A 19,373-nucleotide genomic window follows, 5' to 3' on the forward strand; every position below is an offset into this window, starting at 1 on the left:
ATAAAACTTGAATTTAGTCTCTGAATTTTTCTCTTGATGTATCACACTGATGTCCAGAGGAGTCATTAAGAAATTGTAGAGACCCCAGTGCTATCTATATTTATGATCTACTTTAGAATGTGTTTATCAGATATTTGTGACTCTCTTCATAGAAGTAAAATACTGACATTAAAAAAGAGATTATCCGAGGGCTCAAAGGTGCAACATTATCTTGGGTTTTGTCAACAATTTGAAATGTAAGAAAAAAAACTGAATGTATGAATGTAATCCTTTGAAAAGGTGACTCCTACTGGTGCACTTGGTCCTCTGGAGTTGAATGAATGCTTCTGAGACATAAGTACTGTTTCTTTTCCTCCCTATAGTTTGGTAGGACAACGCTTTCCATTAACTTTGATTTTACTACTCCTGATAGTCTGACCTTTATCTTCTAATCCAATTACATATTCAAATCTCTTCCTTCTGTTTATTCTATCTACCTTTAGATGAGCCAACTGAGAGATGAACATTTAAAATGCATAAATACGTATTTTGCCATACACTGTTTTTTATTTTCTTTATGCTTTATACATCGTGAAATTTACTGGCAAGACATCAAACATTTCTTGAAGGCTGATATGATCTGGCTCTGTGTCCCCACCCCAAATCTCATCTCAAATTGTAATCCCCATGTGTCAAGGGAGGGACCAGGTGGGGGGTGATTGGATCATGGGGGCGGTTTCCCCTATGCTGTTCTCATGATAGTGAGTTCTCCTGAGATCTGATGGTTTTATAAGTGGTGGTTGCCCCTGCTCTTATCTCTTTCCTGTCATCTTGTGAAGAAGTTGCTTGCTTCCCCTTTGCCTTCTGCCATGACTGTAAGTTTCCTGAGGCCTCCCCAGCCATGCAGAACTGTGAGTCAGTTTATAAATTACACAGTCTCAGGTATTCTTTATAGCAGTGTGAAAACGGACTAATACAAAGGCCTATGTATATTTTTGACTTTTATTTGGAAATAATTGCAAACGTATAGAAGTTACTTGAATAGGAATAGTAGAAAGAACATCAGTTAACCCTTTACCCAGCTTCTATTGTCAACATTTTAGTCAATTTGCCTAATCATTTGTGCACTCTCTGTTCTGTTTCTTTCTCTCTCCACATATGCATGTATATGTGCATAATGTATATCTGCACACAGATATAGACATACATGTAAAATAATGTGTATATACCATAAAATATTTCGTTTTTACTAAAGAATTTGAGAATAAGTTTTACATAGCATGGTCTTTTATCCCTAAATAGTTTAGTATTTTTTGTATATAGTTGTATTCTCATAAATAACCACAGAGAAGCCCTCAATTTCAGTAAATATGACATTAATACTTTAATTTGTATTTCAATTGTCTCATTGGCCCAATGTTTGTTATAGCTTCTTTTTCCACCAGTACTGGATCCAGTCTAGGGACAGATACTGCACTTAGTTGTCATGTTTCTTTAATCTCTGAAACATTGCCACAGGCTTTTTAATTTTTTTTTTTTTTTTTTGCCTTTTGTGACAGTGGCAGATTTGAAGACAGAGTCCCCCTGCTTTTTATAAACAGGAGTCTGTATTTTGAATTTGTCTGATGTTTCCTCATGATTAAATTTAAGTTCTGCATTCCTGGCCAGGATATTGCATATGTGATATTGTGTGCTTCTCAGGCAGCCCCATCTGGAGGCACACGATGTCGATCTGCCCCTCCCTGGTGACACCAGTTTTCCTCACACGGCAGGACTGTTGTCCTATTTCTCCAGCCGTAAATAGTTACTATTTTCTCCCTTGCAAAATAATGAGTTTGAGGAGAGACACTTGAACACCACGCAAATATCCTGCTCCTCACTGCAATTTCCCCTCAGATTTAGCATCTATTGGGATTCTTACCTGAACCAGTCTTTGCTGTGATGGTAACAAAATGATGAGGATCACTTCACACTCCCTCCATATTAACCAGTCAGCATATGACATTCTACTGTAACCAAGGACCCTGCCTTTTCCTCATGTATGGATGAATGTGTCTTAGTTTGTCTATAACAAAATAGCTTATAAGAAAATAGCTTATACTGGGTAGTTTATATATAGTAGAAATTTATTACTCACGGTTCTGGAGACTGGGAAGTTCAAGTTCAAGGCACCAGCAGATTTGGTGTCTTGTAAGGGCCCTTTCCTTATACATGGTGCTTTCTCTCTGTCCTCACATGGTGGAAAGAGTGAACAAACTCCCTCAGGCCCCTTTTGTAAGGACATTAATTCCTAATCACCTCCCAAAGATCCCACCTCTTAATACCATTACTCTAGAGGTTAGGTTTCAACACATAAATTTTGGGGGGATACATATATTCACACCATGGCAGTGTGTATTATCTGTATGAACTCATAGATTTCTGTTTCCCCCACCCCACCTTCCCCCAAGTGGTATATAATTATTATCCTTATTTAGCTTGGTGCTTGGATTATCCCAGATTTGGCCACTTGGGGTCCTTTCAAGCTGGCTAGGTATGCCTGTGCCTTATGTCCGTTATTCTTTGGAGCACATCCTTATCTCTGGTATAACAAAATGTTTCAGGCTCATCACACTTCCCCAGCCCTGCTTTCAGCCACTTCTCTAAGAACCGCTTGTTCCTTTTGGTGGGGAATTGTGTTAGAGATAAAAATCCATGCACTAGCTGTGCTGTTTGCTCCTGGAATATCTCTGCTTCTGCACCTTTTTAAGTGAACAGAGCTAGGAGATATATGCATGCATATACACACTCTTACATACATATATATAAATGCACATACATACACATTATATGCACATATACATGTTTATACACATTCGTGTGCATATTTCAGATATCATAAGTGCACACCAATACCTCCAATTTCAATTCCTCTTTTTTGCCTTCCGCCATTCCATATTTGCATGTACCTTCTTTCACAGTGAGAGTCTTGGCTTCTAAAATCAATAGATTTACTCATTTGCTCAATCTCATAATACACCTAAAGTAGTTTCAGAATGACTTCACCCATATCTACAAAAATGCAAAGCTACTCAAAAGAGTTCAGCATCTCTAGTTTCCAGTTTTTCCATCTCCCTACCCTGCCCAAGGCTGAGGGCTGTAGGATGTACAGTCAAAACTGTTATAAGTTTCTCAAATTAGTTATTTTTTGCCCTCCATTGTAATTATAGTATTCATTTGAAATACAATTGGGTTCACTGTTTCAGTTTCTCCCTTTCCTATCCTTGTTGATTTAATTGTTTTGAATATGTCCAGCATTAACATGCTTTCAAAAGTCAAAACTTACAGAAAGATATACTCAGAAAAGTGTGCCTCCCTTCTACAGCCCTGGCACTCTCGTCACCTTCACTCTTTGTAGGTAACCAACATATTAATAATTGTTTCTGGCTTTTCATTCTGGTGAATTTTTGGTAAATATAAGATATATGTATGTTTTCAGGCCGGGCGCGGTGGCTCACGCTTGTAATCCCAGCCCTTTGGGAGGCCGAGGCGGGCAGATCACGAGGTCAGGAGATCGAGACCACGGTGAAACCCCGTCTCTACTAAAAATACAAAAAAATTAGCCGGGCGTGGTGGCGGGCACCTGTAGTCCCAGCTACTCGGAGAGGCTGAGGCAGGAGAATGGCATGAACCCGGGAGGCGGAGCTTGCAGTGAGCCGAGATTGCGCCACTGCACTCCAGCCTGGGCGACAGAGCGAGACTCCGCCTCAAAAAAAAAAAAAAAAAAAAAGATATATGTATGTTTTCTTATTTTTCCATCTTTCCTAAACAAAGATAGTGGTATTACATACAGTCTCTGGTGCTTTGATTTTTCAGTTTACAAGATCTTTTGACCATCATTCCACCTCAGTCCATAGAGAGCTTTCTCATTCTTGTTTACCATGACATAGTATCCATTGTATGTTTGTACGAGTTTATTCAACAATGTCCTATGATTAGATTTATAGGCAGTTTCTAATATTTGCAGTTACAAACTACTGCCCAATGAATAAACTTCTGGATATGTATTTTTGTAGTTGTAAGACTATCTTTAGAATAAATTCCTAGAAGTGAGATTGTTGGGTTTATGGACAAATGCATATGTAAATTTGGTTGCTATTGTCCAATCCTCTTCTATAGAGTTTGTATCATTTTGGATCCCCAACAGCAATGTATGAAAGTGCCTGTTTCCTCACAGCCTCAGCAATGAACTGTATTGTGACGCTTTTGAATTTTTCCCAATGGGGTGGGTGAGAAGTGGTATCTCATTGTAGTTTAATTTGTGTCTACTATTATTAGTGAAGTTGAACATCTTTTCAAATGCTTAAGGACCATTTAAAATACCTTTTTGTGAGTTGTCTACTTATATTTTTTGCCCGTATGTCTATAGGATGTTTTTCTTCTTTAATTTGTAAAAGTTTGTTTTTATATTAGGAGTATTCATCCATTATCTATGAGATATTCAATAATACTTATATTGCAAATATTTTATCCTGGCTTGTACTTTGTTATTTGACTTTGCTTATATTCTTTTCTTTGTAGAATTTTAATTTTCATTTAGTTAAGTTTATTACTCGTTTCTTCAATTATACCTGAATTTTTAGTCACAGAAAGGCTTTTCTTATAGAGGAATTCACCCATCTTTTTCCCCTAGTACTTGTATAGTTTTATTTTTTACACTTTGATTGATTTTGAATTTATTCTTGTATATGGTGTGAGGAATTGATCTAATTTTATCTTCTTCCAAATGGCTAATCAGTTGTCCAGCATGACTTATAAAAAGACAATCTTTGCTTTAGTGATTTGCGATATGAACTTTATCATATATTGAATATTTTTTTTTTTTTTTAGATGGAATCTCGCTCTTGTTGCCCAGGCTGGAGTGCAATAGTGTGATCTTGGCTCACTGCCACCTCCACCTCCCCGGTTCAAGCAGTTCTCATGCCTTACCCTCCCAAGTAGCTGGGATTACAGGTGCCCGCCACCACGCCTGGCTAATTTTTTTTTTTTTGTATTTTTAGTAGATATGGGGTTTCATCATGTTGGCCAGGCTGGTTTCAAACTCCTGACCTCAAGAGATCTGCCCGCCTTAACCTTCGAAAGTGCTAGGATTACAGGCGTGAGCCATCACACCGGGCTTCATATATTGAATTCTGTATATAATTAGGACCTATCCTTTTTAAGGCAATATATATAACAATAAAAAGATGAATTAAGTAAGCCCTCTGAATTAAGTCAGTGGACCCTCAGAAAGGAGAAATTTTGAAATTAAATATTATCTAAAGATTTTGAAATTAAATATTATCTAAAGATTTTGATATTCTCCTAATGGGAGTATCTGAATTAAGTGTCACAACTAAAATAGTAGAGTGGTCACATTCCCTAGCACCAGTTCTCAAACTTTGTTAAAAATGCAGATTCCTGAGCTCTATCATTAAACATTTTTATTTAGAAGTGTGGAGTGTGGCCTTCGTATTTTAGCTGCTTAACTAGTAGCACAGCGAAGACGGTATAAGGGGTCTTTGGATCACTTTTTGAAAAGCATGGTTTTAGAGAAAAGGGACAGCCCACACTCATTCACAGTGTAGCAACACGCGGGAAAGAGAATAGTCAAATTGTTTTGATGATGACGAAAGGAAATGTAGGCTTTCTAGTATACACAAAACATATTTAAAAAGCTGGAAGTTTATCACTAAGGCTTTTGGAAGTAAATCTACCTTTAGCAACTCAATTTTTTAGATTTTATTCTCAATTATCTGGACATGAGATTTAGGTCTGTGATTCTCAGGTCTTTTTAGTTATACATATCACTCAAAGGAGCTATAGATTCCAAATGACTTACATTTGTGATAAAGCCTCATTTAACCCACAATATTAGGAAGGCTGCTCTGATTTTCTGAAGTTAGAAATGAGAGATTAAATAAGTAATTTCTTATAGTTTAATATTACACATTTTATGATGAAAACATTGTCTCCTACACTGCCTCCTACTATCTGGAAAATTAGTAATCCTAAAGTGTTCTTTCAAAACCAGAGACCTAAATGGCTGGAAGCAATAATTGCTAGAGCTCTCTACCAAGCTTTGACTGTAAATATTTGGCCATATTGTGTGTTAGAAAATATAAGATACACTTGATTTCATTTTCTGAGCCTGACTCACTGAATTTTCTCGTCCAGATTGGTTTTCATCTGTTTATTCCTTTATAGCATAGATTAGAGTCCATTGTGGTTCCCATCTCTGTTATGCATGTTTTTTTATGAATAAAATGCCAGGCACACAGAGCATACATATGCACATTTTACTACGAGATAGTAAAAGCTCCATGTGCTGGGACTGCATTCCCAATGTGACCTTATTTTCCCACTCTTTGCAGTTTTAAAATGTTACGTTAATCTGGCGTTCTGGACGGGGATTTTTTCTTCTTTACAGTGAGTCCCAGCAGTATATAGCAGCCATAGAATAGCTAAACTTGAAGAGGCTTTTTAGCAAAGATTTGAATATCTGTCCTTTGGCCTTTTCTGGTTCTTGTCTCTATTTCATAATACAAAACTAATGAGGATTTCACTTTGGTGAAATCTGCCTTACTAAATGATGTTTGCAAATAACGCACTCATTTGTTAGCATTTGGGATTCTGATTAAATCATTTTGCTTTAGTAGCTGTTAAAGATTATAGTTTGAAAGAAAAAAGTGTTTTGGCATTGAGTACTTTGAGACCCCTGTAGAGTGTACCAAAATCGATGCAAATTGTTACGAGACCTTTTAATTGCAGGTGAACCCCAGCACTTATTATCATCTGATGCACAGATTATGCACATGTCATATATTGGTAATAAAATATCAAAGTTAGACTGACACTCTTAAAGTGTTTAACACTGTTTTATTGGCTTACTAGCCCTAATTGGATTCATTGCATCCGTTTTTTGCATTCTGCTGCTTAAAACATTTCCCACGTTGTTTTATTCATGCTTTTATCACAGCTTTGTCTGTAACTACATTGACTTGATTACTCATATTCTATGGCAATTCCTGACATTTGGCTTATTTTTCCACTTGCCTCCTTACTTTTAAAAACCCCTCCATCTCATTTGTCAACAACCTCTGATTATCTTAAAGGTACCTCGGATTATCCTGACACGTCCTTCGACTTCTGAGGATACTGACCCAGTATCTCAAGACTGAGGTGACTCTGAGACAGAAGATGGAGCCAGTGGCGATGTCCTCCCTTATTCAGACTCTTTGGATAATGCTTTTTACTCACCCTGTGGACTCTGCTAGGAAGACACTTTAATATTTTTGCCATTTATATTTTTCTATTATTGAAAAATAATAGAAACCAGTGCCTTAGTCGGTTTAACAGTTCAACAAAGTTGTTTTCAAAAGAAGAAAGAAAATGTAACTCCATTTAGGTTGTTTTTCGTTTGCAAATACTAACTGAAACTTGAGTTAGGGATTGTATAAATTGGAAACAGTATTAATAAAATGAAGTCATTGGCATATTAAAAATATCCTAATGTTCACTTTAAGTGTATTTTTAAAAACCTCACAGGGAATGGTGTGAAAGAAACCAGGGACGTGTTTACATTCATTATGTTCCACTGGAAAAAAATGGTTAATGTAACTGTATAGATTTTTCCCTTCTTGTTTTGTGTGCTGTATAACCCATTCTTTGCTTTAGGTACAAATACTCTGGTTTCGAAATGCTACTTATTTTCTGCAGAAATAAAGTATGCTTTCAATTTAGTGAGTAACTTTGTATGTATGTGCATTTGTTTTGAAGAGATAGTAAGTAATAATAATTTAATTCATGTAAGGCAGCCTTTTCTTCTAAGAAGCTTCATTAGTTCACATATGGTATAATTATTTTTTATTTCCCTTTACCAGAATGAATCTTTCCTCCTGGAATGATGCTTTTTACTTGAGTGGATACTGCCTCTCTTTAAAGTATCTTAGCTTAGAATTAAAAAAAAAAAAGTTAATTTTTCTCGAAAACGAATCCCAGACATTATTGGGTGGTGGAGTTGGCTCAATGACTTAACTATGTCAGGTCTGACATCTCTGTTAATTCTGTAAGCCTTTTCCTTGTGATTAGAACATGGCTGTCATCAATCCAGCCGTCATATCTACTTTTAAGTCAGGAAGAAATGGAAAGGACCTGCCTTTTGCTTATAATTTTAAATATAAAGGATTCTCAGGAAGTTCTGTAACCTGAAAATAGAAATGCTACTCATTTTCTACTTGAAATAATATTTTTACCTTTCAAATTGATTATCTGAAAGGTTATGAAAATATATCTTTATTACATTATTTCACATATATTCATTTAAGAAATATTGTTCACTAACTATGTTCCATACAGTGTTTTAGAAGTTGAGACTACAAACGCTAATAAAACAGGGATTTTGCCTTTAAGTCGCTTCTGGATTCATCAGGAAGAAATACAAGAGAACAGACAAGAATAGTACTGTGTGAATCACAAAGCATGGAGCTTAGCACTGCAGAAGCATCAGATAGGGTGTGGAGCTGCTCTCTGTTAGCTGGAACAAATGAGATTTTACCTGTGATCTGGAGCATGAAGACAAGGTGATTGATAAAAGCAAGAGGAAGCTATGGAGGTTATCTAGACACGAGGACCTGCATGTGCAAAGGCCTGGAAGTGACAAGACTGTATGGTTTACTCAAGAACAAGTGATTGCATATGGCTGGATCATAGGCATGAAGGGTGGAAATTTAGGCAAATACTTTACCCAGGACTTTGGTCTTCATCCTATCCATGATAATTGCGCTATAACCTTCTACTTTTACCTGATGCTAATTCCTTATAACTTAGTTTTGGTTCCACTGTTCTGCAACTTGTAAAGCAATAAGTCAAATATTTTTCTTGTATTAACAGTAGTATTTAGTAGAAGCTGTAGACTGGTGATCTGCTGGCCTACTCTGACCTATGGGCATGGATAGTGGGATATTTTTGTTTTTTTTTTCTTTTTTTAACCTGTACAGAATAAAAAATCGAATCAGTTTCCAACATTTCACAATCAAGAGATTTCACAGATGCAACTAGTTTTTCTGGGAAAATGAGAAGATCTGGAATTCCTGGGCTTGCATTCCCATGTGGCAACTGTCAGCTGGAGCTGAGTAAGTGTAGATAGTACCTGGTTCACTACAGTCTTCATTTCCTGTTGTTTTACAACGTGCTCACCTAACTAATTAAAAGTGCTTGGTTGGTTGGTGAAGACACTTATATTTGCTGTCTCTAGTGCTGATAGAGACAGGAGGCAGCCAAATGCCTAGGCAGATAGGAGCGGGTACCAGGTGAAACCCCACCTTCAAGCGGAAGGTTTAAAGCCTGCAACCCAGCCACATGGGGGACTTCCCTGCCTTTGGAGTAGGTAATCACCCACTGCTTCGCCGTTCCACTGAGAGCTGTTCCATTGCTCAATAAAAATATTCTCTGCCCTCCTCACCCTTCAATGTCCAGTGTATCCTCATTCTTCTTGGGTGCAGTGGAAGAGCTCGGGAATCACCAAACAGGCGTACAAGCTATGACACAGGCAAGCTGGGGCATGCCAGTGTGGCAGAGCCAGGCCTCGGCAGGAGTTGCCAGCTGGGGGTCCCTGGCTTGCAAAGTGACCGAGAAGAGAAGTCCTGCATCTGTGCAGGACATAGAACTACATAAATTTAGTTAACTTGCACAATAGCAGTTCTGGACAAGGTGTAGTGACATAATTCTGTTTTCGTTTATGCAAGCTGACCATGTGGTCAGTGGGTTCACACTGGCCAATAGCTTGCTTCAGAGAACAGAAATGAAACAAATGAAACACCTCTGTGTTATGAATCTTGTTTCTAATTATCTTATACAATGTTTGTAACTCTCAAAATGGTTGCCCCCGATAGACATTATAATCTAAAAATCCCTTCAGCAAATTATAAGAAAAGGAACATAAGATTATGAGTCTGGAGGCATGATGACTTGATACTAACAAACATCTAAATGGCGTTGGTTGGCCGTTTAATTTCCTCGGCCCTCAGAAACTTCCATTAGAAAATGTCTATAATGTCACCCCCAGTATCTATCTGAGAAGGTTATTACTGGCACTCAAGTGAAACAGGGTGTGTTTCCGAAAGAAAAGTAGGTAACTACTGAGGACCCACGGATGAAAGGAAATGTTGCTTATGGTTAGGCGTCTTGGGATCTTGATAAAATGTCTGACCAGAAATTACTACTGGCTAAAGGAAACTGTCCAACTTTAAACCAAAATATGATTCCATATGGAGACTTCAAGGGATGTGGCTGGTAGACAGACTAGCAGTAGACAAAGATTTCAAGAACTTTCTGCATTATGTTTTGCTCAGAGAGTGGATGGAATTTATTGAGCCTATTACTGTATGGTCACTATTAGATTTAGTGGCAAAACCCCGTTTCTACTAAAAATACAAAAATAATTAGCTGGGTGTGGTAGCGGGCGCCTGTAATCCCAGCTACTAGGGAGGTTGAGGTAGGAGAATTGCTGGAACCCGGGAGGCGGAGGTTGCAGTGAGCTGAGAGCACGCCACTGCACTCCAGCCTGGAGAAGAAGCAAGACTCTGTCTCAAAAAAAAAAAAAAAAAAGATTTACATAACAAAAAGAAAAAAGATAAAGATTATATGGCCTAGTTCACTCATTTCAATGACAAAAAGTAGATTCTCAGTGAGACAAAGTAACTAATTAGTATCAGAGACAAAACAAGAAACATTGGATATCTAAACTCTGAATCCAATGATCCTTACATTAGGCCTGTGGTGTCACTTAGAAGAGAGAGATTTTGATGCTCACATGGGGTTTACCTGAAAAGCTGTTGGTTTTTCTGTTTCCTAAGAAAGCTAGAGAAGACCCTTTCCTTTTGTATCCTTTTAAGGCTTATTTACTTTGTGGGTCAGCTAGGGGAGCCTCAATAAATTGTGTTGGGTGGATTTGGGGGTCAACAGGGATTCTTATTATATTTGATTTTTCAGTAGTTAGAGGAAATAGGAGCAAGATTGCTTAATTGCTTCAAATATTCTGGAAGGCAAGCATTCCAAGCACATCTTACTCTTTTGGCTGTTGGAGTCATAGGTCTTCAATCCTTCAAACACAAGAAGAATCTTCACCGCTAAAAATCTGGCATAATTTTTTTACACACACAAGAAAACCTGTCATAGGTGAGTAAAATCATGTATCACCTCTAATAAATTTTCTTATTTTTATAAAGTTTTGATAGCATTTCATATGTAAAAATATTTTCATATATGAAATTTTAAAAGAGTTTAATAATAGATTTTTCTGTTCAATGTGCTGCAAGAGGCAAAAGTTTCCCCAATGTAGGTTTAAAATCCCTTGATAATGCTAGAATTGGACTATTAGTATGCTTGTGTAAATCATTGTTGCCAATTATAATTTATCTATCAATTGTGATGTTTCTAATTTTAGCTAGTGTTAACCCTAAAAATAAATTCTTTATACTTGTTTAGTGCATTTCCAAGTCCACTTGCATTTTTTTCCTGTTTCTTAAATCATTTTTTCTCTCTCTACTAGTCACATCGTGCATGGACTTCTATAACATAGCTTCCTAAGGGATTTTCCTGCATCATTCTTTGTCTTAAATTGTGCCTATTGACAGCTTGATTAAGCTTGGAAGTACATTAGGAGAATCCCCTTCCTGTGGAGTTTCCTGTAGCATTAGTCAGGAGAGGAACTTTAGTGGAAATACACTATTGGAAGCACACCAGATACAAAGATGAATAGATGCAGAGGTACCTGGTGGGTCCCAGTTTATCCTCACTGTTCTCCACGTGGTGGTCCTCTCATCATCCAGAGTACAGGACCTGCTGACCACTGTGGCCCCAGGCCCGCCACCAGATGCTTGATTCCAGACCCACAGAGGCAGTAGCTGCCAAAGGCAGAAGCTCTCCTGAGGTCTCCCTGAGCTCCTACTCACAGCCCTGCTTCATAGATGGGCTGTGCTTGGCTTCTCAAGTCTCTCTGAAAGCATTATCTTGCCAACCCGAGTCAGTGCTTCCTGACTTTCCCATCCTCCAACTCCCTGTCGCAGAACTTTCCTTTCCTTGCTCTTCCCACAATTGTGTAAACTCTAATTCCTATGGTAAACCCTTTATGGATTTACCGTAATGCTCATAGCAACTCTGCTTCCACTACCAAAGCCCAGCTGATACACCCTTGAACTCACCCATTGCCTTTCCCAGAGCAAAACTTTTACAGTGAAAGTGATCATGAACTGACTTAATTCCCCTCTCCCCTTTCCTTGATCAATCCTTGATCCTCTTCATCTCTTTCAAAACTCTCACTTCCTAGGTTTCAGAGCTCTGTCTCCCTGGGTTCTGCCCTCCTGGGCCACACACCCACATACTTTTGAGTTCAGGGCTTTTGCTCTGACTCACTTGCCAATATAGCAGGCTAGGATTTTATGTGGAGCAGATCTCAATTCAAACTCTTGTGTTGCCCTTTCTAGCTGGGCGCTTAGATAAGTTATTTGACATTTGTTAGGTATAACTTGCTCACATGTAAGAGGGGGATAATGTCATAGTTACCTTATGAGGGTGGTAGGAGATGTAGATACAAAATTGAGAAGCATCTAGCAGTGCCAAATACCTTGGAGTGCCTCCACGGATATTGACTTGCTTCCTCTTTTTCTTTATGCCGTGAACAGTCCTCCACTGCCTTCCAAGGAGAAGAAGTGACCTCATGGTCCAGATGTTTTACTGCCTCTAGTACTGCAAACCCCAGTGGAGAAGGTCCTGGTTGAACCATGAATTGAAACACCTAGCATTGAAGTAAGAACATCTTGGTTCAAGGGCAAGGGGCTCTATCTTTTAATGTGGGTAATTGTTCCTGTGAGTGATAATAGTGAAGCTGTACTTTGAAAAATTGCTGACATTGATGCTGATTACAGATATGGAGAATGGACAAAATGAGAAGAGAAAAATGAAAAATTGAACTTTCCTATAAAAGCAATACTAATTATAGACATTTATATCTATGGCTTATTATTTATAACTAATTAGTATGCAGCACAATGGCAACGATGCAAGTCATTACATATATCACACCACTAACTTGTTTCACTCAATTGCAACAATAATTTCTCTCCATGGACACTTGACTATTGGTTTGTTGTTCAAGTTTGTTCATCTGCTGATAACATAGAGTAATTAGAGGAATAGCAGTTTCCACAAAGAGAATACTGATGTATAGTGATCTTTTTTTTGCACTTCATCCCTCAAACAGTACTGTGGCAAAGTTGCCATTCTTATCTGCATTTTTCTGATAGGAAACTGAGGCCCAAAGAATGTAAGTAAATGCCAAAAGCCGTAAATATAGACGTTGGACTCAAACTCTTTTCTCTTCCAAGCTCTTACTTGGACCTATGCGGCAAAGTTGATCTGTTGAAAGACGTTTAGTGACACATAAATGTCTTTAGTTAATGGCATGAAAATGACATGAGATGGATTTGTAAAATCAAGATTTGTAGGTTTAGGCTTGAGTTCTACATCCTAGGGCAAAGGATGTGACTGCTTATCTGCCCCTGGGGTCAGAATTCCTGACATTCTTGTTTTTTAATGCTTGTGTCTGCTTGCACTTTGTCATCTGTAGGATTCCTAAAAGCTCCAAAAATTTAAAAATAATAAATCATTCAACATCTTCTAGCTTGTTTGTTTTTCTGTTTTAGAGACAGAGTCTCACTGTGTCACATAGGCTGGATTGCAGTGGTGCAGTCATAGCTCACTGCAGCCCTTACACCTTGGGCTCAGGGGATCTTCTTACTTCTACCTCCCAAGTAGCCAGGACTGTAGATGCACACCATCATGCCTGGCTAGTTGTTTTTTTTTTTTAATTTTTTAATTATTTTTTTTTTTTGTAGAGACAGGGTCTTGCTATGTTGCCCAGGCTCATCTTGAACTCCTGAGCTCAAGAGATCCTCCTGCCTCAGCCTCCCAAAGTGCTGAGATTAAGGTGTGAGCCACCGTGCCCAGCCCTTATTGCATTTTTGAGCTACCCAAATGGCCTAGCGCTATCTTCAATATTTCAGAAATACCATACTCTGTTCCAAACAAAACGTAGCATTCCCTGTGAACAGTGTGGTTCCTAACCCAAGTGGACAGTGGGTCCTCATGCCTGATGGCTCTAGAGAAGAGAAGGCTGCAGTTGGACCCAAGTTCTTCAGTTAGGCCAATAAATACTCCCTGTTACTCTGATCTGATGATTTTAAGATTTATCTGCAAGGTGTGGGGGAGAAGGAAAGTCACTTTGCCATGCTTAAAGGAAAGGATAATGGGTTAAAGAAGACTTTGATGAAGCTTTGAAGTCTTAAGAAAGCTAGATTACATCATTCTCCCCAAAGGTGTTTCAGTCGCCCTTTTTACCTTGGGGTTTGGCGGTTATTTTATGCCCCTTAAAAACAATGTGCCAATTATCCAGTGACTAGTGTTCCAATTAATTTATGGACATGAAGATTAACATGCAATCTGCTAATGCATTAATGAGTTTGTAATATTTAGAAATAGGACAACCAAAACTGGTAGACCAATTCTGAGTTTTATCAACCTCAGTGGTTGAAATTAAAATGAAAATAGCAACATTTGTTTTTATTCTCCCTGCAAAGAAACTAATTATTTTCCTCTGGGTAATGATAATTAACAAAATTCCTTTTGTGTTCCTGATCAGTTCACAGCTGGTACTTCGATAATCACAAAGACTTGGTTTTATGAGGTGACATTAAACTCCTGCCTAACTTGGGAAGTACATTAATTGTATACTATTGCCTGAGCTTATTAATTCTAAATTATGCCTCAATGAACTTCTCAAATTGGGAGCAACATTTATATTAATAAACTGTAGTCAGTGAGAGGGAGGGAGGGTGAGAGAGAGAGAGAGAGATCATAAGAGTCTACTACTGAGTGCAGATTTTGTCTGCTCCAGATGTTATAGTTGGGTTTAAAAAACTTTGATATGTTTGAATAAATTCCAAAGGAACGTCTCATCCTTTTTTTTTTTTTTTTTTTTTTTTTGAGACAGAGTCTCACTCTGTCACCTGGGCTGGAGTGCAGTGGCATGATCTTGGTTCACTGCAACCTCTGCCTCCCGAGTTCAAGCGAGTCTCCTGCCTCAGCCTCCCAAGTAGCTGGGATTACAGGTGCCTGCCACACACACCTGGCTATTATTTTGTATTTTTAGTAGAGGCAGGGTTTCACCATGTTGGCCAGTGGTCTTGAACTCCTGACCTCAACTGATCTGCCCACCTCTGCCTCTGTCTCCCAAAGTGTTGGGATTACAAGCATGAGCCACTGCGCCCAGCCTCATCCATTCTTATAACGCATTTTTAGGCATTCTTTTTTCATTTAAGCAGGAAAAGCGAAGTGCTAGGTAAGCCTGGGATTTGTGGTTGAAATGTGCTCAGAGTGCTACCCTCCCTCATTCCTTGGAACTTTCTGAAGGACCAGAGCTGACCTGAGGACCTGTTGGGTGTGTATCACTGAGGGAGTTCCAGGGCTATGCAGGGAAGGCCTGAGTGGGATGCAGTGATTCTTCTGTATTGTGTCTACTCCCATGAGGGCTGCCATCCTTCATGTAACAGTACCTTTAGGAACAGGGACCATATATCTATATATTTCTATTTCTAAGTTTCGGACAGTGCTTGGCAGCTAACAGGTGGTCAACTAATGTTTGTCGGATGAATGAAGGGTGGTACCAAGGAAGAATGGTGTGTTTAGTCCTGGCTGCTAAAGGAGGTTTAATGATAATTGGCCAATGTGTGGTGATTAAGCCTCAACAGTTACATAGAAGAAACCATGTTTATACTAATGTTGCTTTAACAATGCCATTGAAGTCTGGCACCGTGGCTCATGCCTGTAATCCTAGCACTTTAGGAGGCCGAGGCGGGTGGATCACTGAGGCCAGAAGTTCGAGACCAGCCTGGCAAACGTGGCGAAACCCCATCTCTACTAAAAGTACAAAAATTAGCCAGGTGTGGGGGCACACACTTGTAATCCCAGCTACTCAGGAGGCTGAGGCATGAGAATTGCTTAAGCCCAGGAGGCAGAGGTTGCAGTGAGCCAAGATTGCACCATTGCACTCCAGCCTGGTGACAGAGTGAGACTCTCTCTCAAAAAAAAAAAAGCCAGTAAATGTTACTTCTATCTTGAATTTCCAGTATAGCAATTTAAAAGATGATCTTTAATTTTTATGGATACATAATAGTTGCACATATTTATTATTTATGGGGTACATGTGATATTTTGATACAAACATACAATGTGTAATGATCAAATCAGGGTAATTGCAATATCCAACACCTTAAACATTTATTATTTCTTTGTGTTAAGAACATTCCAATTCTACTCTTTCAGTTATTTCAACAATAAATTATTGTTAACTATGGCAAATTTTTAAATACAATAATGTCTTATGCTGATGAGGATATGTGAAAGACACTTCATGCAACGCTTTTGGAAAGAAATTTAGCAGTATCTATCAAGAACTTGGACAATTTTCGTTATCTTTATTCTGGTAAAATTCAGCATCTGGAAGTCAGTTTTAATGAAGTAACTCAAAATAGAAAAATAGCTTTCTGCACACAAAGGTGGTGATCTCAGATTTATTTGAAATCATGGGAAATAATTTGAGTTTCTAATGAAATGGGAATGGTTAGCAAAATATTGCACATTGACTAATTGGTGGTTTGCTGATTTAAAATATTTTTCAAGACTTTATAGTAATATGAAGAATTCTTATATTAAGGTATAAAGTTTATACATCATTATCACAACTGAAATATCCTATATCTAGAAAAGCCTAGAAGGAAATATTATTAAATGTAAGAATAGAAAACAGATTGGGATAAAATCCAGGAAAATATTAACATTTGTTAGTTGAATTTTTGGTTTGTTTTTGTTTTCCCAGTTTTTAGTAGACCCTTTTAATGATGGCTCCTCAACTCCTTTGTGTTGAGAATATGTGACTCTGCTCGGTCTCATCCTCCCTTCCTCACCCACTGCCCCTTCTAACCTCCCACTACCCGTTGCAGATTGGATCATGATGGACACCTGACTCATGCCGGGCAAATTGGATCTTTTCTTCTGGGAATTTAGACTTGGAAATTCAGAGAAAACAAGTCAGTTTGTATGCATGCCTTGGATTGAGAGACATGAACATTTTGGACTGGAGGTGCAGGCATCTTCTCCTACTTGCACAAAGAAAGCAAATTTTCAGGAAAATAAGAGAAAAGCAGACATACAAAGAAAGAAAAAGACAAGAGTTCATGAGATCTAACAGAGGAACTGGTTAATGATGACTTTCCAGTTTCTGGGTGTAGCCTTCATGAAGCCTGGCTGAGTACCATGAGATATTCCTGTGCCTTATAATATACAGTATTATTATTATTTATTCTCAAGTCAGTTTCTGTTCCTGCAATCAAGTATAACTATATAAGATGGCTTTACTTTTGGGTGTTTTTGGAAATATCTCCAGTGAGCATGTATTACTACTAGAATATTATAGTGTGCATAATGATTGATGTACTTTAAAAAACAATAGATATTTTATCAAGAGCCCCTGCTGACACACCATTTATAGCAAGTAAGAAGCATAGATTATTCATGGACGTAGAATTACAGTGCTTCACTGATTTCATTTTTCTTACTTTTGGGAAATTTGATAATTTTATTTGCCTATAATATGCAGTTATTTGTTATTGTAAACAAACTTAATGTGACCAATATCAATTTTAAAATGATAAAGGGAAGAACCAATCATTAAGGTGGGTTATGTCCAGCCTGTTCTCTGCACTTGTCCCGTTGTCTAGCCTCTGTTCCCTGACTCTTGGCGAGGCCAGACAAAAATTATATTGCCACCATCTAACCATTAGGAATACTCATGAATAAAAGCATTAATGACTAAAGAAATTGTTCATAATGTGTTGTTTAATAAAAGAGTCACAAAACAGGATGGACAGTACACTACTAATTATATCAAATATTAAAATATATGAAAAAGCCTGGAAGGAAATATATCTTTTTTTTTTTTTTTTGAAATGGAGTCTTGCCCTGTCACCAGGCTGGAGTGAAGTGGCGTGATCTTGGCTCACTGCAACCTCTGCCTCACGGGTTCAAGCGATTCTCCCGCCTCAGCCTTCTGAGTAGCTGGGACTACAGGCACACACCACCAGGCCCAGCTAATTTTTGTATTTTTAGTAGAGATAGGGTTTCACCATGTTGGCCAGGAGGGTCTTGATCTCCTGACCTCGTGATCCGCCTGCCTCGGCCTCCCAAAGTGCTGGCATTACAGGCGTGAGCCACCATGCCCGGCCGGAAATATATCTTAATGTTAACTGTGGTATATTTGAGTTGTGGTTTTACAGATAATTTAAATTTTTCTGTTTGTACCTCTTTGTGTTTTCCAAAATTTCTGTGGTATATATAAATTTAGTTGGCAATAAAATAAAATGTTTATTTTATTTTATTTTATTGGGGGTGGGTTTAGGAGCAAAAAGTTTAATACACACACACAAAAAAAAAAGAAGAGAGAGGAAGCTGCCTCATGCTGAGAAAGAGGTTGCCCAAGAGAGAGTCTCCCCAAAGTTCTATTTTTAATGAAAAAATAATTACCTTAGTCACCAAAACAGTATTGTCAGTCTTCCCTTCTTATTCCATCAGGTGTAGGAGTTTCAGAAAGAAAGAAGGATGGAAGGAGGAATAGAGTGTGGGCTGCCTGGGATGCTCTACCTGTGGGCTTCAGGCCCTCTTGTTGTTCTCTAGGGGAGTGTTGATAAGGACTGGGATTTGTTTCTGGTGGAGAAAATCCAAGGCTTAGAGTAGGTAGCGGCTGAGAGGTCTAGTTTGGAAGTAAATACTAGTTTTGAATCCTGGCTCTACTCTTTTCTCTCTATGTAGACTTGGAAAATTACTTAACCCTTGTTAGTGTCGGCTTTCTCATCTGTGAAATGATGCAGCTAGCTCAAGGGATTGTTGAGAGCACAAAATGAGATAGCACAATCAATCATTTAGCAGAGTCACTGGGTCATAATAAGTGGTTGTGGTTTTTTTCCCATTAGTGTTAGGTGACAGACTTAAATCCTCCGTAGGTACTCTATTAATCCTCTATTTCTACTGGCTTTCATTATTTTTGTGTACACCTGACATGTCCTTCTTTCTATATCTCTAGCCATTCTAAAAGTAGTTAAATCAGTGCTTCTGAAACTTGAATGCCCATATGATTAGCCTGTAGACCTTATTAAAGTGCAGATTCTTTCTCTCTATGTCTGGGGCGGGATTCACGTTTTAAATTTTTAACATGCTCTCACATGATGTAAATGTTGATGTCCAAAGATCACTTTTAGCAGCAAGGA

At 38.3% G+C, this 19,373-nt stretch overlaps 1 long non-coding RNA gene across 1 annotated transcript; it reads left to right on the top strand.

Moving 5' to 3' along the window:
- Positions 1-8,969: 8,969 nt before the first annotated feature.
- Positions 8,970-17,237, top strand: LOC116460030 (uncharacterized). The gene is made up of 4 exons (XR_004245706.1): positions 8,970-9,137; positions 10,990-11,175; positions 12,700-12,804; positions 17,055-17,237. It is a non-coding gene; the product is annotated as an uncharacterized LOC116460030 (long non-coding RNA).
- The last annotated feature ends 2,136 nt before the right edge of the window (positions 17,238-19,373 follow it).

Source organism: Hylobates moloch, unplaced genomic scaffold (assembly GCF_009828535.3).
Source record: "Hylobates moloch isolate HMO894 unplaced genomic scaffold, HMol_V3 SCAFFOLD_20, whole genome shotgun sequence".
Taxonomy (NCBI): Eukaryota; Metazoa; Chordata; class Mammalia; order Primates; family Hylobatidae; genus Hylobates; species Hylobates moloch.